General features: G+C 43.5%; 1 long non-coding RNA gene across 1 annotated transcript; it reads right to left on the bottom strand.

Moving 5' to 3' along the window:
* Positions 1 to 7,196: 7,196 nt before the first annotated feature.
* Positions 7,197 to 16,880, bottom strand: LOC140701670 (uncharacterized). Its single transcript, XR_012080586.2, has 3 exons — positions 16,699 to 16,880; positions 10,415 to 10,549; positions 7,197 to 8,337 (listed from the first exon to the last, which is right to left on the bottom strand). It is a non-coding gene; the product is annotated as an uncharacterized LOC140701670 (long non-coding RNA).
* Between the last annotated feature and the right edge of the window lie 9,856 nt (positions 16,881 to 26,736).

Raw genomic sequence — 26,736 nt, 5'->3', positions numbered from 1 at the left:
AATTTTTACTCAAATATTATTACAGGTGTATGAGTGAGAGAGATTGTGGAAATATGGTTTCTGTATGGGCTTTGAGTGGACAGGTCACACATTTAAGATACGGCTAGTACTCCCAAGTCATACCCACTTGCGTTTTCCTCCATTCACAGGCACCTGTCTTCTTCTTTTTTAAAAACAGAGACCTAGAAACACAGAGGAAAACGTAAGGGATTTGGGGGCAGAGTGGATCAAAATGGCTGCTAAGAGGTACAAGGCAGGCCGGCTTTAAACTTTTTCATATCTCTAATAAACAATAATGTAAGAAACTACCATGATGGTGTTTCTCAACAGCTGAATATCTCAGTGGCTTCAGAGGTTGGGGGTTCGATTCCCTGCTCTGTCTCCTTCACAACAGCTGGATTCAATGAGGCATAGGGTCCCTTCCAGCTCTGTAGTTCTAAGACAACTTTCTAGATCTATGTACATTGAAATTTGAAACTTGTTGCCATACTAGCTGAAAAGGCAAATAACAGTTACTTGTTAAACCACCTTTTTTTGATTACATTCCATACACAGATGTGACTGTGCCCCATTAAAGTCAAGCATTTAACTACATGGTTTCATTCCACAGATTTCAGAGGGACCGAGCCCGTCTCACAAATCCCCAGGCAAATGATAGGAACAGCTTCCATGTAATGCCATTTTACATGGCTCATTATTTGGCACAAATACCGTATTTGCACAGGCAGAGGCTGGCCCACCCTACCACCCCTTTGGGGGAGACAGCCAGCATGACCCAGAGGGAAGTATTCACCACACATTTCTTATGGCTTTATGGAACAGTGTCATGGTGATGCTCCACTTGTGGTGTTAGAAGAACATGTAAACATGAGATTACCTAGCCATCTTACAGTAATTGCCACCTTGTGTGAAGATGGGGGGAAAAAAGGGAAGACAGCATCTATAATCTTAATAAAGTGAAATCAGGTTGGCAGTGGTTGTGATGAGTAACTAAGAACTCTGCTTTTAGTTCTTTGAAGCAGTGGTAAGTTTGAATTAAGAAAGTATTATCAGGCTTCTTCTGTAAGCACATCAAATGCTTTCAATTTTTTCAATTTCAGTTCTAATTTTCAAACTGTACAGTATAACATTAACCACGACATTAAGTAAAACTAAAAAAAGAATAAGAGAAAATATTTTAAAGGCAAAGGAAAGCAATCAACAGATACCATTAAATTGGGCTCAGTTTCAGGTTTTCCACTATGCCCTAAATACAGTTTTTGGTAACATTTTTCTATAAATTATCATCTCCCACCCCCCACCCCCCAATTTTGTAATCCTTGCCTATATTCCAAGGATGTAGCGATCTGAATAGGACGCTGACCTCATAGTATTTTTGTTACTCACTGATACAAATGGAAATCGTTTGCAGAAACATTTAATCTCATGAATGTTAGCAGTAGCTACAATAGATATAGCATCAGCATTTTTGAGGCATTGTAAACCTGGACAAATGCTCTTCTGATTTGTTTCTTCTACATGCAGCATGAAAGGAGACATGCAAGGGAGGGCAGGGTGTAGCTCTACCGGGCGCTGCCAATGGTGGTGCTGCTGTCAAAACATAATGTCTTTTCTTTGATACTGATAGGGGTTCTGTAACCTATATGATCAACGTAATTTATCACAAGATTCAAGTCATGACAGCCCTTACTTGAGAACAGGCTGATAAAGTTGCAATTATCTTCTCTGGAGGCTGTTGGTCATCCAAGCTTCTTCTGTTATCTCTTGTAAGGATTGATTCCAAGTTCATTGTTCTCCTTGGCATGGTAATGTGTATGTTTAGTCAACATGCCGCTAAATCCAGAGCCCTACCATACTGTTAGATGGAAGATCATGTGGCTCAGACAAGGCCTATCAAATGATTTTATTTCTGCACACTTTAAAAAGCAACTCTCTCTTTTTTTGGTGTTTTAATATGAGAAAGAGCATTTACAGAGCAATCCTATATGTGCCAACTTAGAAATGGACATAATTACACTTACTCCTTAGCTATGATGTTTAGGATTGCAGTCTAAGACATTACAGTGGTGCCTCGCACAGCGAGCTTAATCCGTTCCAGATTAACCCTCGCTGTGTGTGAAAACATCACTGAATGGGGCAGAAAAGCCCATTGGAACGCATTAAACTTCGTTTAATGCGTTCCAAAAGGCTCCTTTACTCACCGTTCAGCGATGTTCCTCTATGGCCGGAGCATGCCAGGCACTCCTGTCTTCCACTGCCTCCTGGAGCTGGGTTAAATTCATGTTGGTCACTTCGATGACACTGTCCAACCATCTCGTCCTCTGTCGTCCCCTTCTTCTCTTGCCCTCACACTTTCCCAACATCAGCATCTTTTCCAGGGAGTCTTCTCTTCTCATGAGATGGCCAAAGTATTGGAGCCTCAGCTTCAGGATTAGTCTTCTCTAAAAGGCTAACATTTTTCCAAATTTGCTCATGAGAATCACCAGGTGCCATGAACATCTTTCTCCCCAATGTTTTTTAATATCTATATGAAGCCACTGGCAAAAGTCATGTAGCGATTTGGCGTTCGTTGTCATCAATATGCAGATGACACACAGCTCTATCTCACCTTATCTTCATCTGCAGATGATGCTCTACAGGTCTTTGAGCACTGCCTGATGTCGATAATGGACTGGATGAGGGCCAACAAACTGAAACAGAATCCAGATCAGAAGAAGATTCTACTGTTGGGAGGATCATCAAAACAGGTAGAGGGATATTTGCCTGGCTTCAGTGAGGTTACACTTGCCCTGAAGGATTGGGTTCGCTGCTTGGGGGTACCCTTGGACTCAACTCTCTCTAGGGAGGTGAAAATATCTGCTGTTGCCAAGAGTGCCTTTTATCAACTTTGACTGACTTCCCAGCTGCACCCCTACCTGGAAAAGAAATGCCCAGTGGTGCATGTGTCAGACTTCTGTAATGCTCTCTACGTAGGTTACCTTTGAAGTTAAGTATGGAGAAAGTCCAAATGCAGCAGCTAGACTGATTACAGGTACCAGCAGATGTGTAGGCATCCTTCAGTCTCGTGAGACTATGGTAACATGTTCTTGGAACTGCATCTAGTGTGCCTGAGAAGGCCAATTCGAGAGTGACAATCCCTTCCTAGAGGTACCAGCAGGTGTGAATGCATATTCCTCAGTCTTGGCACACCTTCTTTGTGTCCCTGTTAGTTTCCATGCTCAGTTTAAAGTGCTGGTCATTATCTATAAAGTCCTTAACAGTTTTGGACCTCAGTATTTGGTGGAACATCTCTCCCACAAAAGAGCTTCCCATCCCACACACTCTTCACTGTCCTTGATGTGAAGAGCTGTAACACCAAAGGAGTCCAAAAACAGTGAATGCTAGGAAGCAGGTTTTCTCCGTCATGACCCCTTCCCTTTGGAACAAGCTTCCTACAGAAGGTTCTCCAAGCACCACCCCATTCTGTTTGGGGAAGTTAATTAAGACCAAATGAAATAGGGCTGCCTCCTATGAATGTGAATATTGTCCAGAGGTGCTCCAATGGGCTTTAATTTGTGTATTTTTATTTAAAGGTAGTTTTAGCTAGTGGCAGGGTTTATTTCATTTTATTCTATTTACTATATGGTGTTTTACTATATAATGTTATTGTGAATTACCCAGAGAGTGGCAAAACTAATGGGGTAGTATAGTAATGGAAACAAACAAACAAATAAATAAATTTCTATATCTATAACTGCTGGATAGCTCAGTGGTTTAGGCATCCAGCTGCAGAGCCAGAGGTTGGGAGTTCAATTTCCCCACTGGGCCGCCTTGATGGAGGCTGGACTTTATGATCCATGAGGTCCCTTCCAGCTCAGCAGCTCTAAGATGATGGTGATATGAGGATAGCATATGGTCCAAGCAGAGGGTGGCTTCCTCTGAAATGTTAGGGTGAGATGCCCCCTCGCTTGGGTAACAAGCCCCCAATGTGAGACACACTTGGGAGCACAAATTGGCTCGCCTTGCCCCTCCATCTTCTATGCCCACCTGTTCTACGCCAGCGCCTCAGTGGCCCATCAAAAAGGAGAGTAAGACGCATTTTTCTCCGCAAGGAAGTACAAATATGTAGGCCGAATAAGGAGCCCCTCGCCCATCTGTTCACTATAAACACAGCAGACTTACTAGAGAATGTTCCTATAATCTCATAGCTTGGATGTTGTTAAAACATAGAGAAGAAGAACTATAGGGTGGCTATGTGAAGAATTCACACCACACTGTGTGTGTGTTTTTTTTTAAGGGGATGGAATAATCTAATCTGTACCTCACAGAATCACAAGCCAGGATGCATATAGATAGCCTTCTACTTTAATGAGAGAGACAGAGAGAGAGAGAGAGGAAAGTGTTCATCCTCAAGTAGCCATTTCAGAAACATCAAGGAAAAATGCAGATACAATACTCTTCTGCAGGCAATGAATTTCTAAAATGCACACAACAGATGTATGAGTCCAAAAATGTATACAATGGGGGAGGGGTCACAAAAGTGTCTACACTGAAAAAAGTGTTCCCAAAACTATCTAGAAATCTTTATCTAAAGGAAATAGTTATTCATTGACACGAGCATCATTAAAATACAGAAGTAGAATTTTTGGACTGTCTGATTCCTTATGTGTAGGATCAGGTGGCCAACTCTGGTGAGTCAGAGAGGGAATTTCCTACTCCCAGCACCAACAAGGCTTACCTAGGGAGAAAGAAATTTTGATATTTGGGAGATTCTTAAAAATGCTGCAGTGGAAAAATTTAACTATGTAAGGATTTTAGTAGAAAGGAAAGAAGCAGAGAAGGTTGGAAGATGTAGACAATAGAAACCACGAGACAAGAAAGAAGCTTTCACCTCCTTTCTGTAAAACCATCATATCACATCTGCCTAATATAGAGAGCTATAAATTGCTTGGTCATCAGTATTCCTTTGGAATACTTGAGGCCCTGCTTTATATCTCCCCTGCGATTACCGTTTTGAATAAACAATCTGCTGTAAAATTTCATCTGGAAGTTTCTTCTATAGTAGACTGCCAAAAGAATGCTAAAAAACAAACAAACAAACCCCAAAGCAAAAGTGGCAAGACGCCCCCTTCCTGTTTTGACAAGAAATATATGTTTTGTTAATGTTAAAACGTGTCAGTGGGAGCAGAGTGATTTGTTTACAAAGTGAACAGCCATTCCTGGAGATCAGCAGTAGCTGCAGTGCTCCACATTTAGTTGAGAGGAAGGGACCAAGGGCTGCAAATCAATCAATCAATCAATCAATCAATCAATCAATCCTTGAGGCTGCATTTGGCCAGTTCTGGTGATGAAGTGGGTGCACTTAGCTGGGGTCTTTCAGATGTTAAGCCAGCAAAGCATTATGGGAACTGTAGTCCAGAACATCTAGAGCTGCCATTCTCAACTTTTTTTGGCCACGGCCATAAACACAATTTGAAAGAAATATAGGCCGAATCAGGGTTGTATAATTTGCATAACGAACCTTATAAGGTGATGTGTGAAGAATTATTTCTATTCTGTGGCCCCCTTCAAATGTGCCTGGAGGGGTCCCAGGGGGTCATGGGGCCCCCATCACGAATGGCAGATCCCGACGGCCAAAGGATCCTCAGCTTGGATTATATTGGGAAGACCAGTGACTTCTCACTTATGGATTCTATGTCTATCAAGTGCTGTCCTTCTGCCCCATAGAGCAGAGGTCCCCAACTCCCGGTCCGTGGCCTATTGCTGGTCCGTGGCCTGAGCCAAACCAGGCCGCAGAGACAGACTTCTTGCCCCCCCACACTTGCACTCACCCCCGCACAGCTGATTTGCACATGCTGCGAGTGCCCGTGTGAGTTCTGTGTCACTGTTTGCACATGCACACAAGCACGCACACACACCACGTGAGTGCCACACTACTGTTGCTGCATGTGCATGAGTGAGCAAGTGTGCATAAGTGCCACGCCGCCATTTGCACTCATTCGCATTCACTCGTTCACACATGCCCACAAGCTTAGGAGGTGCCCCGTCTTCCCCAGCCGGTCCACGAGGTGAAAAAGGTTGGGGACCCCTACCATAGGGGATTGGTTTTATGATCCAAATAGGTTTGGCTCCTGTGTGAAATCAGTGCAGGAAGCAACTGTTGTTTTTGGATGCTATTGTTTGGGGACTACGTGAAACCTTCTGGAGGTCTCTTGACCATCGGACCAGACCTTGATGGAAGTTATTCATGACCATTGTTGTTGAAGAGTACATAGCATGTTCTCTGGGTCCCTCAGTTGACCAGTTCTGGTGATGCAGGTGAAAATACATATCCTTGGATTTTATTTTATTTTTTTGACCATGCTAGGTATAGTGTTCACGATTATCCAGAGTTTTCAGCATCTGCCAGGGGGGCTTGTAACCATTCCCCTGCAGATACGGGGGTCCTACTGCGCTTTCTGATTAAAAATCTTTACTTCTATAATGTGTTATGCATACCCATACAAATTGCTTCCTTACCAAAATGCTGACATCAAGTCACAGCCAGCTGAACTCACCCACCTACTCACATAAGAGAATACACTATAAAGAGCTGAAATTCCCAAAGCCTCCCAATATAATAATAATATAGGCATATTAAGAATTAACACCTCTGGAGTAAAACATTAATGATGTTGTACTCCCTGTCACCTCAAAAGATGATGCACGTGATTGTGGAATTCATAGAATCATAAAATAATTGAGTTGGAAAGAGTGTGTAAGGCCATGGGGTCCAACCCCCTGCTCAATGATGTAATCCAAATCAAAGCAGATCTGACACACGGTTGTCCAGTTTTCTCTTGAATGGCTCCAATATGGGAGCACTCACCACCTGTCAAGGTAATTGGTTCCATTGTTGTACTGCTCTAACAGTTAAGAGGTTTTTCTTTATATTCAGCCTAAATCCAGCTTCCTGTAGTTTGAGCCCATGATTACGTGTCCTGCACTCTGGGATGATCAAGAACAGATCATGCCTCTCCTCTGCATGACTGATTTTCAAGTATTTGAAAAGTTCTATCACATCTCCCCTTTATTCCCTTTTCTCAAGGCTAAACATGTTCAGCTTCTTCAGTATTTCCTCATAGGGCTTCGTTTCCAGTCCCAGTAGAAACCATCATCCTGGACATGACTACAACAGAACTCTTGAAAATGTTGAAAGAGAGAAAACGCCTGGCATTGTGGAAGAAGAGTGAGCAGAGTAAAAGTCTGAATTAGCCCCAGAATAGACCTGCAAGGGAAAAACGGGGCGAGAGAGAAAAGAAACAGAAGGGGAATTGTTGGGCATTCTAGAAGAGGAAAAAAAGAATCATGACAGCTGAGTGGAGAGGAAGACTGGGTCACTGGATGAGCCCATGGGTGGACCTCCAGTGTTTAACCCTCCTGCTTTGCAGATTCTTTACCAGCAGAATTCACTATGCCACAATGTTAGTTATGTTACATTTGCTACATTCATAAACACCGGAACCACTAGGTGCTCAGAGGCAGCCACTTCCCTCAGGCAGCAGATTCTGCAATACCAGTGTATTTTTGCAGTCTATCCAAGGCATGGATCCACATCAATTTTAATGTACGGGCATCTCCAAATTATTGCCCATCTCCATTTCCTTAGTTGTGGCACTGGTGTGAGAGTTTGGACTGTAAACGTCTTTGAAGTGGCATATTTTCTCCCCACTTGTCCTCTGCAGGGAGCTGTCCATGGAGTGCTGATTATGTTGATGATGAAGATGAGGCTTGCCAGGTCTCAGAGAATGAGCTGCAGTGCCAGGAAGTGGTTGGGCTTCCCTGAATCTCCAGGCCAGGCAGACAAATGTGAGGAGCAGTGGTGGAAGGGAAGGAGCGAGTCTCGTTTATTGTTACAGGGTGGCCATAGTGTTCGGGTACCCAACTCCAACCCTCTCTGAATGGCACCAGGGCTCACTGGCTTCCTGAACGTGCTGGACACATAATATATTGAGGAAGTCATATAGGGGACCAATACGGGTGCCTCTCCCACTTCTTCACGCCTGCAGACACAATACCCACTGTTGAAGAGGCTCCTGCCTCTTGTGACATCACAAGGCCCCACATCATGACCTCACAGAGACCCATCCCAGGCATTGGGCCCCAGATATAATGAGGGGATGGAGAAGATGCTCCCATGAAATCCCCTGACAAACAAGACGGCACTTCAAAACCATTCCAGAAAACTACTTTTATTGGTTTCGGAAAAGAGGCTAAAAGGTTATCCCGGTCCTCAGTGGAGATAGCTCAGCTCAGCTCCAACAAGATACCTGCCTTCTGGTCCCTCGCATCCCCCTGGGGAAAAGGAAGCTTCTGGCCCTGCAAGAGAAAGAGAGAGAAAAACAACAACGAAGGGGTGAGGTCGTCCACTGCCGTCAACCGGCTTCAACCCAGGTATATCCACTGACCAATATTCTGGCAACTTCATCCCGAAGTTCCGCCTGCCAACATCCACTGGCTTCCTCCAGGAATATCAACCAGTTCATCTCTTCCATTCTGCTTCTGAAGCCAGCCTTCGCCAGCTCCCTAATGCTTGGGTCACACATACACCCCGGCTACATCCCCATGGAATGCCAGCCAGCCCATTCACACACATACCAGCCACCCCTCGATGCACACACACCTTCACTCCACCAGCCATTCACACACACGCCCTGGCTCCCATCCACCGATATCCACCAAGCTTCTGCCAGCTGGTTTCAGGAGGCTAACGTCCCCCGGCTTCATCCGCCAACCTCTGCCGGCCTCCGCCTTGCAGCCTCAGCCAGCTTCCACAGGCAGATTCCACCAGCTTCTGTCTGCCAACCTCCACCGACTTCCCTCTGGTCCATCGCCGATATCAGCCAGCTTCAAGCCACAGATCTGTGCCAGCCTCGAGCTGTTAACTCGCAAGCCCACTTAGCAAGTTCAGAACTTGCCTTGGACAGAAGGGCTGGGTCCCCTGCAGCCACCACCCCCAATCTCTCTGCCGAGATACCCTCTGGCCACTGGCCTCCCTTCTGGTCTCTTGACTTGCCCAGCAAGCCGCTTTTATCTGCCAGCAGAGAGGTGGGGCTCTGTGAGGTCACAAAGACCCAGGAGGATGCAGTTGGGTTCCCAAGGCAGCACCCTCAGGATTGGCTGTCCTGGAAATGATGTCAACAATCCCTCTGATCATGTGATTTACCCACAGAAGCTTGCATTTTATATGATTTTTAAACACATTTTTATTAGTGGCCTATAAATGTGTCCCCTGTCACCAATCCCTCTGAATGTTAAATCTCCCCATGTTGGCCTTCTGACAGGATTCTAAGCTGGCGCTCCAAAAAGTTATCTTCCAGAAGTTGCACCAAAAGGAACTTTCCTAAGCTCTGAGCTAGGGGAAAAATGAAAGTAATAATTGAATAAGGATGGGCACAGTTACTCAATGCAGCCTTTGACCATTTTGGGGTCTCTCTCTCTCTCTCTCTTTGCCTCTTTTTGGACATTTTTCTTGTCCTTGCCATGAAAAAGATAGCATAAGGAGCCAATTAAAAAAAGACCTAAGTGTTTCAAACACATACCAGTATTTTAACACCATCCCTGCACTATCAAACATGGAGCTGTGCTTCAAAATGCCCCCGGCCTTTGGAACTCCCTCCCACTGGAAGCCAGACTTGTCCCATCTTTGCTCTCCTTTCATAAGTAGGCAAAGACCTTATTGGGATTTTGAATGGACTGTTGTGACTTATTGCTTTGAACGTGTTTTTTGGTGTTGATTTTGTTTACTGTTTTTAGTGGGGTATTCCTGCAAACTCCTTTTCCCAGCAACTTTTTAAGTGTTGCTGTCAGGGACTGAACATGCAACTGCCTGAATGCCAGACTTGCTGCCAGCCTCTGAACTGAATTGCTCCTGTCACGTTCTCCATCGCTGATGCCATCATTGGCCTTAGGTGGCATTAGGTTATGGATTCCAGGCAATAAATTTAACTATTATTGGTGCTTGCATACTGGTGTTTGCATAAGGTTTGAATAACGTGTCCCTGGCTAATTGAAAGGTGTCAAGGAGTGTCTGGGTCACATACCTGGTCACATGCCTGATTTGTTCAACCAGAATGTACTCCAGCACTTCATCAATCAGCTGCAGGTAGCCATGGCAAGTTGCTCAAATCTTATGCAAGTGCCAATAGGATTTCAATTAAAATGTCTTTAAATAGAAAGTACCTCCTTTCTGTCTCCCTTTCAGCATTGAACACATTACTTCAAAAGTACTGCAGACAGTTGGGTAGACATCCGTTTCTCTCAGACTGGGCATACAGTAGGATCCCAGTATCTGCTGGATGAGTATCAATGTTTTCACTTATCTGTAGTCTGAAATTTTGAAAACAATTGAAAGGAAAAAAAAAACTAGAAATAAGTATTTTCACAATGTATTTACCTGAACTGGCAACTACAGGGAGCCAGAGACCATGCTATGTATTGTTGTGGTGGTTCAGTTGAGGGTTTAACTGAGACCAGGCTGTAAGTGTTGAAGGGAATCAGCCAGGGAGCGCATCTGGAAGTGATGACTAATCTACAGAATAAAATGAATAGAAATTGCAGATACACAATGGTGCCATTCCTTAAAAAAAAAAAAAAAACCCTGTCTGGTTCTAGAAACTATGACAATGCAGTCAGCACTCCTGCTTTGAAGATTCTTTACCAGCAGAATTCACTATGCCACAATTATAGTAATGTTACATTTGCTATGAACTTTTGGAAACCTGGATGCCTCCAAGGCTCACATCTTTGTCACTATACAGTAGGACCCTCTATCCATAGGGCAGAGGTCCCCAACCACCGGTCCGTGGCCCACAGAGACAGACTTCCCACCCCCGCACATGCACTCACCCCTGCACAGCTGATTTGTGCATGCTGCATGTGCTGGTATGAGTGCTGCACTGCCATTTGTGCATGTGCACAAGCACATGTGCACCCCACATGAGTGCTGCGCTGCCGTTTGTGCATGCGCATGAGTGCGTGTGCATAAGCGCCATGCCACCGTTTGTGTGTGCACGTGCGCTCATTTGCACTCACTCCTTTGCACATGCCCACGAGCTTAGGGGGTGCACCGTCCTCCCCAGCCAGTCCACAGTGTAAAAACGGTTGGGGACCCCCTACCATAGAGGAACACTTGTGATAGCTGATTTCCATTCCCTGGCTGGGTGGTGCACCCGCTTCTATGCTTAATGGCAGCTGCAAAACAGAATCCAGATCATCTAAAGCCACCCCGTAAAAGTCCTTCTTATGATGCACCCATGCTTCCTTGACAGCTGGTAACATTTTGTTGGGCCAGAAATCTCTGAACTGAAGTTCATGCAAGTCATAGCAGCTGTGCTGTTGCTGTTCCTTTGATGTGAAAAATTCTTCTACAGACAATGTAGAATTATATTCCCCAGAGATGCCACGGAGGTACCACTTATAAATAGTTTATAAAGGACTGATTAATGGTTAATAAAGAGTTTGAAAAATAGTTAATCAATTGTTGTAGATCACTATTGAGTCCAGCCTTTCAATAAGATGCTTATAACCATGGTTTATAACCTTTTAATGCCTGCTACATTTGTCATTATAATCATGTATCTATAACATGCATTTTTGTGCACATGGCTAGTGAATAATTTACTTGTGGTCCCAGCTATCACTGACAATTTGTGGAATGTCTCATATATTATATCCAGATTTATCTGAGTTGCCAGTAGACGATATAAGAAGTGCCCTACAGTTCGTAATGGAAAAGGCTTCTATGTTCCTTACTCATTGTATTCATTGTATCTTAATTATAGCCCGTCCTTTAAAATTTCTAATAAGACTTGCCAGTGGTTTTCTCAAAATAACAAAATCAATGAATAAATACAAATTCCGGGTGTGATCATACAGGGATTTGTCTCACAGTTCAGCAAGAGTTGGGGACAGGCTAGTTCGCTTCTTTTCCACATGATACACATGCCGTTGCAAACCTGTTCACCCCTGACTGAGGCCTACCTGCACTTTTTTAGGTGTCTGTCAGGGGTGCTGGAAGGATCACTCTGTTTTGATCCAGTGCCAGCACATGAGATTGCTGGGAATGAACCAAAGCAGCTGGTTGGCTGTTCCTATGCTAAAGCCGCTTAAAAAAATCTCAAGAAATGGGAAGGTTCCTTTCTGCTTGCCTGAGAAGGGGAACAGAGAGGAAGTTTTACATTTCTTCTTAGTAGTTGCTAATGCATCAGCGATGTTTTGAAAAGCTTTTTTAAAAGCCCTTTCGAAGCATTTCTGACACACTTAGACTCTAGATCACACTAAACAGAGTAACTTGAGGTGTGATGTGGTTAATCCTTGCATCGGATGGAAGGATCACCTCAAATGACATATTGCATCTCAAACCGATCTTGTTTAGCATGATCTAAACCAATCCAGACAAGGATAATTGGGTTTTCTAATCACACCCTTAGTCAACGCACAAGGCCTTGAATGGGTCAGCAAGGCTTCACACAAAGCAGAGAGATTAGAAAACTTGAATAAAATAGAGAAGCTTTGAAAACAGAAAGGAGGCTCATTTGAAGGCTCGCATTTGGCCCACAAACCAGAAGTTCTCAGCCGATCCTCCATCTCCACAAATTGGCAAAGGCTCTCCAGGTTCGAGACAGAGACATTTTAAATATCAGGGATGGAAGGCTTCATTTATTTCATTCTTGCAGATGAGAATGAAAAAATCCAAACACTGCACTGCCCGTGAAACACCCGCCTCCCTTCCAGCCCTATGAGCATCCCTAAACACAGCTCTGGAGGGATTCATGGCCCACCACAGGAGGTTTGGAGGGTGCACGGGGGGGGCGGCAGTCAGAAGGAGAGAGCAACTCTTCTTGTTGTGTTCCACTGTTCTATGACTGGAGGTCCACTGCTGAATCATTGCCCTCTCCGGGAGATGCAAAGAACTGAACCGGAGACCTTCAGCATGCAAAATCATATGCAGCACTCCCAGAGCACTGGAACTCTCCCCCCCTCCCCTTTTCCGGGACACTGTGATTACATTAGAGCTAAGTACATTTTTACATTAAAGAGCAGACAGTAAATAGTAAGAAAGATAGTTATTTCTTTGCACATTTTTCTGAAACTGATTTATATTGCCCTTCTCATTTCTGTTCCTCGGAAAAAGAAAGTTTCATTTGTCAAGGCAATCATTGCATCAAATGACACAGAGTCATCTAATTTTCTTCTGAAAGATTCAATCTATATTGTACCCTAAGGGTACCTTTTCCTTTCAGCCAGATGATTTGTATAATTTCTCACCACAAAGGGGAAAAAATGTATTCCCCAAGTCCTTCTTGATAATTCGTCGTCGTCGTTTAGTCGTGTCCGACTCTACGTGACCCCATGGACCAGAGCACGCCAGGCTCTCCTATCTTCCACTGCCTCCTGGAGTTGGGTCAGATTCATGTTGGTCGCTTCGGTGACCTTTTCCAACCATCTTGTCCTCTGTTGTCCCCTTCTCCTCTTGCCGTCACACTTTCCTAACATCAGTGTCTTTCCCAAGGAGCCTTCTCTTCTCATGAGATGGCCAAAGTACTGGAGCCTCAGCTTCAGGATCTGTACTTCCAGGGAGCACTCAGGGTTGATTTCCTTTAGAACTGATAGGATTGCTCTCCTTGCAGTCTAGGGGACTCTCAGGAGCCTCCTCCAACACCACAATTCAAAAGCATCAATTCTTCGGCAGTCAGCTTTCTTTATGGTCCAGCTCTCACTTCCATACATCACAACAGGAAAAACCATAGCTTTGACTATGCGGACTTTTGTTGGCAAGGTGATGTCTCTGCTTTTTAGAATGCTGTCAAGGTTTGTCATCGCTTTCTTCCCAAGAAGCAGGCGTCTTTTAATTTCGTGGCTGCTGTCTCCATCTGCAGTGATCATGTAGCCCAAGAAAGTAAAATCTGTCACTGCCTCCATATCTTCCCCTTCTATTTCCCAGGAGGTGATGGGACCAGTGGCCATGATCTTAGTTTTTTTGATGTTGAGTTTCAGACCGTTTTTTGCACTCTCTCCTTTCACCCTCATTACAAGGTTCCTTAATTCCTCCTCACTTTCTGCCATCAGAGTGGTATCATCTGCATATTGGAGGTTGTTGATATTTCTTCCAGCAATCTTGATTCCGGCTTGGGATTCCTCCAGTCCAGCCTTTCGCATGATGTATTCTGCATATAAGTTGAATAAGCTGGGGGACAATATACAGCCTTGTTGTACTCCTTTCCCAATTTTGAACCAATCAGTTCTCCCATATCAGTTCTAACTGTTGCTTCCTGTCCCACGTATAGGTTTCTCAGGAGATAGATAAGGTGGTCAGGCACTCCCATTTCTTTAAGGACTTGACATAGTTTGCTGTGGTCCACACAGTCAAAGGCTTTTGCATAGTCAATGAAGCAGAAGTAGATGTTTTTCTGGAACTCTCTGGCTTTCTCTATAATCCAGCGCATGTTAGTAATTTGGTCTCTAGTTCCCCTGCCCCTTCGAAATCCAGCTTGTATTTCTGGGAGTTCTCTGTCCACATACTGCTGAAGCCTACCTTGGAGGATTTTGAGCATAACCTTGCTAGCGTGGGAAATGAGTGCAATTGTACGGTAGTTGGAGCATTCTTTGGCACTGCCCTTCTTTGGGATTGGGATGTAGACTGATCTTTTCCAGTCCTCTGGCCACTGTTGAGTTTTCCAAACTTTCTGGCATATTGAATGTAGCACCTTAACAGCGTCATCTTTTAAGATTTTAAATAGTTCAACTGGAATGCTATCACCTCCACTGGCCTTGTTGTTAGATAAGCTTTCTAAGGCCCACTTGACTTCACTCTCCAGGATGTCTGGCTCAAGGTCTGCAACCACATGATCTGGGTTGTCCGGGATATCCAAATCTTTCTGCTATAATTCCTCTGTATTCTTGCCACCTCTTCTTGATGTCTTCTGCTTCTGTGAGGTCTCTCCCATTTTTGTCCTTTATCATGTTCATCTTTGCACAAAATGTTCCTCTAATATCTCCAATTTTCCTGAACAGATGTCTGGTTTTTCCTTTTCTATTATTTTCCTCTATTTCTTTACATTGTTCATTTAAGAAACCCCTCTTGTCTCTCCTTGCTATTCTTTGAAAGTCTGCATTCAATTTTCTGTAACTTTTCCTATCTCCCTTGCATTTTGTTTCCCTTCTCCTCTCTGCTATTTCTAAGGCCTTGTTGGACAGCCACTTTGCTTTCTTGTATTTCCTTTTCTTTGGGATGGTTTTTGTTGCTGCCTCCTGTACAATGTTACAAGCCTCTATCCAAAGTTCTTCAGGCACTCTGTCCACCAAATCTAGTTTCTTAAATCTGTTCTTCACTTCCACTGTGTATTCATAAGGGATGTGGTTTAGATTATATCTGACTAGCCCAGAGGTTTTTCCTACTCTCTTCAATTTAAGCTTGAATTTTGCTATGACAAGCTGATGATCAGAGCCACAATCAGCTCCAGGTCTTGTTTTTGCTGACTGTATTGAGCTTCTCCATCTTTGGCTGCAGAGAATATAATCAATCTGATTTCGGTATCAATCTGATTTCTGATGGTCAGTTATGGATACAAAGGTAAGTTAAAGGGACCGCTGAGTGCTGCTGGTTATGAACATACCTCCCCCTCGCACTCTATCGCTCTTCAGGATTTGTCTTTGAATGAATGGTTCATTTGCTTTAATAAGAGGAAATATGTTGCATCCTCAGTGCACTGTCACAGTTTCCGACGCCGGTTAGGAGAGCACAACAACAAGAATGAGACTGATGTCAACCTAAAAGCATAGAAAAAGGCAGGGCAAAAGATCAATCTAGAATCTACCAGGAGATTTCTAAGAATCTTCAGCAGATGGACAGGCACTTCTCACTGTTGCTACTCACACATACACACACAGATAGAGAGAGCGTAGGTACACTATGATCCTCCCATGTCTCCCTCTTCAAGCAGGTGTTCTCTCACCTTCTCTGCTCTCCCCTTTGTTGTCAACGGATACAGTTGGGGATAGTCTTTTTTTGATAGCAAAAAAGAGGCAAATGAACACAACTGCAATGTAATGCTTGCTATTGAGTAAACTCAGAGACATCACCTTGCCGACAAAGGTCCGCATAGTCAAAGCTCTGTTTTTTCCAGTAGCAATGTATGGAAGTGAGAGCTGGACCATAAAGAAGGCTGACCGCCGAAGAATTGATGCTTCTGAATTGTGGTGCTGGAGGAGACTCTTGAGAGTCCCCTGGACTGCAAGGAGAACAAAGCTATCCGTTCTGAAGGAAATCAACCCTGAGTGCTCACTGGAAGGACAGATCCTGAAACTGAGGCTCCAATACTTTGGCCTTCTCATGAGAAGAGAAGACTCCCTGGAAAAGACCCTGATTTTGGCAAAGTGTGAAGGGGACGACAGAGGACAGATGGTTGGACAGTGTCACCAAAGCTATCAACATGATTTTGACCAAACTCCAGGAGGCAGTGGAAGACAGGGGGGCCTGGTATGCTCTGGTCCATGGGATCACGAAGAGTTGGACATGACTTAACTACTAAACAACAACAACAATTCAGTAAACTGGGGGTGAGGTTGGGGGATGCCTTGAGCTGTCCCAGAAATTGGAACTAAATAAAGCAAGAAGTTTGAGACAGAGAAAATGATGCAGGAATTCAAGGAAGAAATCCTGTCCGTAGCTGGACATACCAGGATAGGAGAAATGCCGTCTGGATGTTGGAAGAGTCTCCCCTTAAGGTCAGGGCTGGATCTTGATCTTAACGGGATATAAATGGCCCACTGGAAGAGCCGTTAACTAACCAGGGCCAGGCCAGGTCTCAGCTCCCCTTGGCATCAGGTATCCAAGGTGGGAGGGGAGTCAGACTGCTGAAATAGAGGGCACAGAGTGAGAAATTGGGAAAGAACACAGTGAAAAACAACAAATATTGAAAACTTGTCCCCTTCCCATCCCCTCACTAAGATCTTCTGCTTTGTCAGCATGAGCATGAAAGGGATTTGGATCTGGTGGAAACCCCACCGTTGATTCTCCATCATTTAGATGGTAGGGTCGATCTGCCCATGCTTTAACTAACAGCTCACTGATTACTTTGGGAGAAAGCACAGACATCTACACCTATGAGTGCTGGTTTTTCTACATTATGCACTAGGCATTTAAATGACAAGGTGCTGCTGCATACATAATTAAGCGACCCTTGATTTTAAACAAAATGTGCACACTTCTACTTGGCAATAGCTCCCCTAGACCCTATGACTGTGGAGAGATCAAAGAGTCAAAAAAAAAAAAAACAGGCTTTCCATGTTGTGTGCATTAACATTTAAACCATAAGCTTGTGCTTGTCAGTACAGAGACAACAGAAGGAAGGAAGGAAGGAAGGAAGGAAGGAAGGAAGGAAGGAAGGAAGGAAGGAAGGAAGGAAGGAAGGAAGGAAGGAAGGAAGGAAGGAAGGAGGGGGGGAGGGAAAGGAGAGGAGATTATTAGTAGAGTTTTCACACTGACTGCTCCCTGTCTGATTAAACACTCACTTCTAAAAGCACATTGGCATACAAGAAATAAGTCTGTTAATGTTAACATGTGCAATAAATGGCCAGGATTTTTCACAGACTTCAGTTGCAATAAAGTTTACCAGCTGTAATAAGCAAATGAAACATTATGAAACACACTGAAGGGAAGGCAAACATCAGAACAATGAAATGGAAAATGGCTGACGTTCAGTAGATTGCAGTATTCCTCTTTATTAAAAATGACTGAAATAATATGCTTTTTGTGTAAGTCACTGATCAAAACCGTACCATCTCTCTCTGCTTGCTCAGTAGCCTGCTAGCAAACATTTTCTAGTTAATCCATCAGTCAAAAACTGTAACCACATAAAAGTCTACTGGGGGCAAGTTTTGGTGGGTTTTTTTTTTTTTACAGTGGCAAGCTGCCCAACAAAGCTCAAAAGCAACAAGAACTATTATTTATCATTGTACAGCAGACACTGCTTTTTATATTGCTTGAAAGCTCCCAAATACATCCTGATGCATAAATCGATGGTATAAAATTACCACAAACAACAACGGAAACAATAAAATAGGAAAAGGCCATCACAGCAATAGATGTTGGCACGGTGGCTGAAAGTGGGAAAGAATCAAAAGAGCAGCGAGTTATTCCCCCCCCCTACAAAAAATTACTCCCGAGTGGGATCAAAAGGCTGAAGCTGCAACCACATGGCCAGATATCATGCATTTGCTCCAGTTATAAAATGGATGCATTTAATTTTTTTTTAAATCTCATGCTGCAAAGATTAAGTTGAATCAGTGCAGCTGCTCTTTTTTTTTCCACACACCCCCCTCTGCCACTGAAGGCTTTTACATTTTTCCAAGCTGAAGCAATTCAAATGGACGTTCCCTGCATGTGACCAGTTGTTTCCTTCTGCAAAAGAATGGGGGGGGGGGGGTTGTGGCTGTCTGTGGATGGTGTTGTGGGGATCTATGCCATTGGGGGTGTGATGTTTAGGGACCATGGGGACACCAGCACTCCCAAGTGTCCCTGATTTTTTTTAAAAAATTACCAAATGTGGCACTGCCACATAGCTATAGCATCAAGAACACTCGTTTTGCTCTAGGTCAGCTCCACATCTATAAAATTGGCAGTGTTTAACATCCACATTGTTTAGAAGGGAAGCCTATGGAACCCTTAAAAGAGGGAAAGGCAGTGCAGCATGCTAGTTAGTTGGATTCAGGCTGGGAAATTATGAGCTAAAATCTCTATGCCAATGTTGTCCATTAGGTAACTTTAGGGAAGCCTTTGTCTCTCAGTCTAACCTAATTTATTGGGCTGTTGTGAGAGAGGAAAAAAATGGAATAATGTCAAAGCCATACATGTGACTCTAAAGCTCCTTCTTGGAGGGAGGAATACATTAAGTAAATACAAAGGAAACTGTCAAAGGAAATTTTCCTTGCATGTATTTTTAGTAAGAGATTACATTGGATAAGGTAGAGATGATTGCCATAACCCCAGACTTTTTTTCCTTGTATAGGTACAGTACATCCATCTGTTCAAAGCATTCTCCCTCTTTTGTCCCTCAGTCTCTGTTTAGTTTTCTGCAGCCCTGATTTTGGTTCAGCATCCACCTTGTCACATAAAATCAGAAACCAATCATGTCTGGCTCCAGAAATACACTTTGGAGCAACCTCCAACGGGTAATATACCATCATGCTATGCCTTCCCCATGGTGGTTCCTTTGAACGGCAGGCATGAGCTGTATGTGCAGGCAGTAGGAATGATAAACTGGGACAAGCACTTTCATATTGCCAAAAAGCGAAAAACAGGGAAGTAGAGAAGAAAAATTCATGCATGCTAATTTATAAAGTAGACATGCAAATTCAGAAGTAATGAATATAATCATATCCTCTCACCATAGCAGGAAGACTAACTGCCCTTTGCCCTGTTTGAATGTGAATTGCTGATGGGTAACTTCAAGAACTGAGGAAACTAGAGCAGGGATCAGGGATGCTGAAAACTAGCTATCCACTCAATTAAGTTTGGGAAAGTTATTTTTGGACTACAGCTCTCTGAATTCCCATACTGGCATGTCTGCTAGCCATGTTGGTTGGTGGATTCCGGAAGCCGTAGCCCCAAAGTGTACGTTTTCCAGCCTAGTGGGAGAGATTCGTTACACTGGCCACCATAGTTGACATTTAGCATCCAAGCTGGCCTTCAGCCAGAGGGGGACTGTAACAGGCAACCATTCTTTACCAAGAGAAACAAAACAAACAAACTTATTGTCCCCTCCGAACAGCCTTGACCACCTGAATTGCAGCTTGTAATGAGTACATTTTTCACAGTGATACCACAATTTTGCATTCATCAAGTGGACACATCCTGAAAGGTTTCAGCTCTTTGGGAGTTTGAGCAAGCGGCCAGCTAGGTAACTGGGCTCTTTGCATGTGATAAAAAAAACACTTGATTGGACAAGCTTGTGGGAGTCTAGCCTACACTTTGCTGGGAACGGTTTCATGAGCTGCTTCTCCAGCAAGAGAAAAACCTGGTAGGAGGCAAGTTTAACACGGCCATAATTAGGAAAATTCAGATCAGTGCTTATCTAATTCACCACAATGAACACCTGGGATGAGATCTGCATCATGATATACCCCCAAGACTATCCATTTTCATAAGCACAAACTTTCCTGGCTTTGGATATGATGTATCTTGACATTTTAAAATATGTCCTATTGTCCCCCTTTCTGTGCAACAGACCAAACACAGAATGTTCCATCCTATATCACTGTCAGGGGGATATTACACCAGATGGCTGCTGTAGCACTGCCTCTGAACTGGAGATAATTTATGCCATTCCTTCATATCAGAATGGAGAGAATGTATAACATGCATACATAAAATGGGATGCTCAGAATCCTTTGTAGCACTTGGTCCGTCCTTCCTTCCTTCCTTCCTTCCTTCCTTCCTTCCTTCCTTCCTTCCTTCCTTCCCTCCCTCCCTCCCTCCCTTCCTTCCTTCCTTCCTTCCTTCCTTCCTTCCTTCCTTCCTTCCTTCCTTCCTTCCTTCCTTCCTTCCTTCCTTGACATGAAAAAGGCAGAAATTTAAAACAATAAACAAAGAAAACAAAAACCCGTCCCCACAAACCCCTTATCTCTCAAACACCACATAACTCCCAAGAGGGTGGAAGAAGGAGCAACTGATTAACCAAGGAGCAGTAAACAATACACACTGGTAGACAAACTCCTTGAGTTGTTAGACTAAGTACGTGAGCCAGACTCTTTCTCAGCAAATGCTCATGTTCATGTTGGTCTGATCCCATTTCACATAATGTGTTTCTCATATCTATGTTTTTAGGGTTATTGGTTTACATAGTAAGCAAAAGGACATTTAATACTCAGGCATTATTACTCTTGCCCTCTTTTTATTATCTTTCATTTCCAAATAGAGCTCAGTAAAAGGGGGGGACTGGTTTGGTTTTAAGGAAGGCTATAGGCCTGTGCAAGCGTTTGCCTGGAGATGTGAGAGCTATTGGTGGCCAGAAAGGACATCACAGAAAAGCTGGATCCTTTGACTGCAGCAACCAGAATTTCTTGGTCACCACACACAATGGGACAGAAAAAAAGGAAGTAACATCTACCATACAGCTAAAACGTGAGGTTCACTCCCAGAAGATGTCCTGGTGGCTTCAAAACTGCATTGCAATGCAGACTCAAAGGTACACCAGCTGTAATAGGTTTGGAATAGATAGAAGCCTCTCGTGCTGACACAACTCTCCTCCACTGGCAGATCTCAGATCTGCCAGCATAACTGGGGCTGCTGGCTTAAGCGCACCACTGGCTGAGATCAGCTGCTGGGGGGGGGCAAAAAAGGGGGCAGAGCAGAGGAGGACCAGGCAAGGAGCTAAATGCAGATGGCTCTCAGCCCAGACTCGCAGTCTCTATGCTGGGACATAGTTAGGCCAGGGTCAAGGTAGCCCTCTGCAATTTCCAACATCTTTTGGCAAAGAACTGTTTAATTTCTTCGTAGCCTCACATGGCTTAGTGTTGGTTTCACCAGCTTTTAGTCTTCTTGCCTACATAGGTCTGTGCACTTGGGTGATTTTGAAAGGAGAAAGGCAAATGCATAGAGGATAGCTTAAAAAATGGCCATCCTACCCCATGCAGTTATGATGATCCCTTGATTTGGTTAGGAGGCCAATCAGGGGCTTTTAAATTAATCCTGATTTGGCTGAGAGTGGTTTCCTGCACTCACTGACCTTTACAGCATCTTTCCATATGGAAGCAGGCATCTGGAGAAGGAAATTAAAAGCAGAATGAGAATCCATTCTCAGATGTGTCAAATCAAAGTCTGTGTTTTGGCTGCAGAAGGGATACACAGGACCTGGAAGAGCTATGAAGCATTCATTCATTCATTCATTCATTCATTCACTCACTCACTCACTCATTCATTCATTCATTCATTCACTCATTCACTCATTCATTCATTCATTCATTCATCCATCCATCCATCCATTCATTCATTCATTCATTCATTCATTCATTCATTCATTATTTATTTATTTATTTATTTATTTATTTATTTATTTATTTATTTATTTATTTATTTATTTATTTATACCCCGCCTATCTAGTCAAGCGACCACTCGAGGCGGCTTCCAACATACATAACACAACATATAAAATATAACAAAAAAGGACACACACCCCACCTCCACCCCTAGACCCAGACCTCCATGGCATTAAATAGTCCATCTACCACTGAAAGCATACAGAATGTCAAGAAACAGTGTATGGTTCCCATGGAAGTTTTTGTGACTTCAGGGCAGGATAGCTTGGCATTGGAACATGCCAATTTTATGCAGCCTGCAATGGTTCTTGGAAAAAGTAGAAGAGCACACCATTGTGCATATGACCCGCTGTTGACAACGGCTCATCCAGAATGCCTGATAGTCACCCATCTCTGTCTATAGTGCCAAGATCTGTAGAATATTTTCTTGCGCTCCGTAGATAATTACATCTGGCAGACAGGAGAACAGAAAAGGGGCAGTTAGTAGTAAGTGACTAAGGATGAATGTTTAGCCCTTGTGGAGAGTATTTTGGAGAAATTTGATTTTAAGTTTGTATTCAGATTAATGGCAATTAAACTACCATCAATATCTGGAAATATTAACCGTGGCTGGAGGAAGTTTTATTGGCTTCTGCAGTTCATTGAGATTTAATTGATATGGCATATTTCCTCTGTGTGAACTTGGTAAAGTAGATCACAGTATAGGGAATGATTTAATTCATTTAAAACTGCTTCTAAATTATGCCATGACACTTTATTAAGAACAGATTTGTTTCTGTCCTTTGCTAATGCATAGTTTGGACCAATGGCACACAGCAAAAGCACTGTGGCCTAGAAGGACTGGCAAGAATGCTTTCTGAAAGCCATTCACTCTGCAGGGGGAGCAGTGTTTGTACAACAGTGTGTTCTAAGACCAAACAGGACAGCAGGATGCAGCTAACTGCTCTTTATTGTGCAACTTATGGCCCAAATCCTGTTGCTTATTGTAGTAAATCACTCTACAGTAAGCCCATTGACTCAGTGGGGATTTTGTAAGTCACTGCCTCCATAGGTTCCATTGGTTCAAATGGACATGCTCTACTTGTGCCTTACTTTAGCATAGTAAATCATGGGGAGAATAAAGCCCTTTGTACCAATGGAACTTATGGAGGAAGTGAGTCACCAAATCCTCCTTGATTCAATGGATCTACTCTAGTGTGATTCCTAACACTAAATAACAGGAGTTCGGCCAATAAGTTGAAAGAGGGAACTATTTTTCCCCCACCATCTATGTCTTACTTCCACTTGTAACCTTTTAACAAGCCTAAATAAATTATGGAGGAGACTCTTGAGAGTCTGCAAGGAGAACAAACCTATCCATTTTGAAGGAAATCAACCAGGAGTGCTCACTGGAAGGACAGATCCTGAAGCTGAGGCTCCAATATTTTGACCATCTCATGAGAAGAGAAGACTCCCTGGAAAAGACCCTGATGTTGGGAAAGTGTGAAGGCAAGAGGAGAAGGGGACGACAGAGGACGAGATGGTTGGACAGTGTCTGCGAAGCAACCAACATGAATTTGACACAACTCTGGGAGGCACTGGAGGATGGGGGCCTGGCGTGCACTGGTCCATGGGGTCACGAAGAGTCGGACACAACGACTAAACAACAACAAAATAAATTATTATTTTTTATTTTATTCAAATTCAAAGGAAAATGAAGGATTGTTTTTGATGTAAATGACCATGAAATGCTGGTGGCTAGAGATGGGCACACACCACCAGTTTGGCAGTTCATGGCAGATCATTTTTTGGCCAAAAAGGTGTTTGGCGTTTCCCAGCCCCAGGCACCCACTCATAGGCAGCACCCAAATAAGGTGAGGCAGGGAAGCCAGGGCACTGCCTCTGAATGAGTGCCCGCTTGAGGAGGTGGGACTGGAAAGTCCAAGCACTTATTTATCCAAAAAGTGAGCCAGCATGAACCACTGAACTGGTGGTTCATGTCCATCTCTACTGATGTCTGTTAAAATGACACCATGAAGACCGATTCCACCTTCGTTTCTTGCCCAAAAAGGCAGGCAAAAGTTTTTCCCTTAGGGTGCTCCACTTCTGTCATGTTCTCCAGTTCTCCCTTCTCTGGGACGTGTTGTTTTTTTCCTTAGGAGAAACTTCTTCAAAATAAATGATCGATGTTACGCACGAACAGTAACGCACAACAGGAAATGGTCTTTCTTTTTCCAGCATTTGCCCCTCCACTGGTTCTCCTCGCAATGTGGAGCTCAATTTCCTCCTCAAGAACATTGCATTTCAAACTGGATGTCAATTACTAACATGCAGTCTCCCGTGTCTCGCTTTCAGTAGGTGAACTCATTTATAAAACTTGCTAATTCATAGAAATTATGTTTAACCTGTTAGCTGCCTGACATTGATTTCTCAATAGCGCTGGGCTTCCTTTTTCCTCAGAAACATCTTAGAACCCAAGGAGCAAAATATCTTCATGGATGATGCTTTGTTCTAACCATTTAGCATTCAAATCAATTACACTTTATTACAGTAGTTATTAGCTAGCAGGGGATTATGAAACCAGCGACAACCCAGGAAGAACTGTTTAAGATACAAAGATGTCTCAGTCGTGTTCACACAGAACAGGCCTTTTTTGAAAGAATGCTCCAGGTTTCAGAAAACGTAGTTTATTCACATCAGCTGCGTGGTGGGCAGATGTGAAAAAGCCAGCAGGCCTGACTCCTGGGAGGGAAGCTGGGCCTGCTGTCTTTGAGGATGATGGCAGCTGAGAAGGGAGGAGAAGAAAGAGCAGGACTAGGTAGGGAGGCAATGAGGGCGGTGGGAAGGGAGTGGGTGGGCATCACCTTTTGCCAAACCAAACAAAGTGCTGAGGGGGAAAAGGTTTGTTCACAAACCAGATCACAAAACCAACCCGGTTTGTCAGATTTCCGGATTGTAGTTTGGTTTGTACCCACCTCTAGTCACAACTAACCTAAATTCTATTGATTTCAATGGTTCTGCTCAAAACATGACTAGACTGGACTCCAACCCCATGTTTTCTGTGACTGTTCGAGCCTACTGTACAATCCTGTGCATGGTGCCTTGGAAGTTACTTCCAGTGAATTCAGTGGTTCAGCTTGTGTTTGACACATGAGGGTAAAAGCTCTCTAGACACTATGAGCCATTGAACTCAATGGCTAGCATCCTGTTCATGTGTTGGAGCACCTGCAAATGCTGAAGCAGCTGAGGCAGTGTAGAGAGGTCCAGAGTCTCACTTGGCGGCATGACTGCTCACCCAACCAGGCAGGAGATCAGACCTTCCTACATCATTGCAGCTGCTTTTGTGTTTGCAGTCAGGCGCATGGAGAACTGAAAAGAACCCTGGTCACTGATATTTATTTCTGAATAAACAGGAATGGAATTGCACTCTCAGAAACGAATGCATTGAACACACTGTAAAAGCGGCCAAGCAATCTTCTAACCTTCCTTTTGGATATCCTCTGTTGCCAAATAAGTATGAAAGAAAATTCATACTGGAATTTTTTTTAAAGGTGATTACTATTTTACAATGAACAGTTAGTTGTTCTGGTGTGATTTTGTTAATCAGAGAATCGCAGAGTATTTGGAAATTATAATAAGTCATCAAGTCAAAATTCCTCATTTCATTTAGGGTTTTGCAGCAACGATGCTTTATAGAACAGTGTCCCTTCGAATCTACCCACAAAGATCATCCTTCCGGGACATAGGATGCAAAAATATGATGGTGATTTACTTAGACAGAGCCTGGCAGACTGTACTTCAGATTGTGGGCGAAGCCGAACTTTATGAGCTCTTCTCCAGAGTGAGTATATTGACTACTGGAGAAAAGTAAAATAAATAAGAGGACTTTGTGAGCTTTGGTGGATGTTTCTGGAACAGCTATGGCTGAGGGGAGAAAGCCTTCTAAATGGAGGAAGAACATAAATCCGTTAATCTAATTTTGTATTTAGGAGGTGAAGATTTTTCCAGCTGGAAATGGTAATGTTTCCTTTTAAGAAATAATATTTTTATTGACCTGATTTGGCTGTTTCTATCTTGACATTCCCTCAGGGGGAAAAAATTAGGGAGGGATTTGGGTTTTTTTGTTTGTTTGTTTTTTGCCTCTTGAAAGATAAATGTCTCATTGTCATTCCAGAGAAAACAAAAAGCTGCAAGCCAGCCCAAAGATGTAAGGAAGCAATTTTCTCCCCAATCTTTCTAGCACTTCAATATTTCTGTGAGTGATGAAACAGAACAAGAGAAAAAGAAGCCCACCTAATGCAGCATACAGCTGGTGAGGGCAGTCCAGCGTCTAACAACAGTACAGTCACAAGTGGGGAGAGATTTTCCTCAAGAGGAGCTGCAGCAGCAGATGGTAGGACAAGGAAGGAAGGAAGGAAGGAAGGAAGGAAGGAAGGAAGGAAGGAAGGAAGGAAGGAAGGAAGGAAGGAAGGAAGGAAGGAAGGAAGGAAGGAAGGAAGGAAGTTTTAAAAAGTTCTTGAAACATTCTGTAAAGAGGTTGTCCATGTTGTTCATGGTCCATTTGTCTACAGAGGCCATATTGAGAAGTGGCCTTTTACTGGCATGCTCTGAAGACCATGTGTTCCTGACTATGTTTAATAAACAAACCTCTGTTAAAAACAGAGCTTCCCCCCCCCCACTACTCCCATGAATCCTATTCC

Source organism: Pogona vitticeps, chromosome 1 (genome assembly GCF_051106095.1).
Source record: "Pogona vitticeps strain Pit_001003342236 chromosome 1, PviZW2.1, whole genome shotgun sequence".
NCBI lineage: Eukaryota > Metazoa > Chordata > Lepidosauria > Squamata > Agamidae > Pogona > Pogona vitticeps.
Note: the sequence above shows the minus strand (reverse complement) of the source record. Positions and strands in the feature narration are given on the sequence as shown.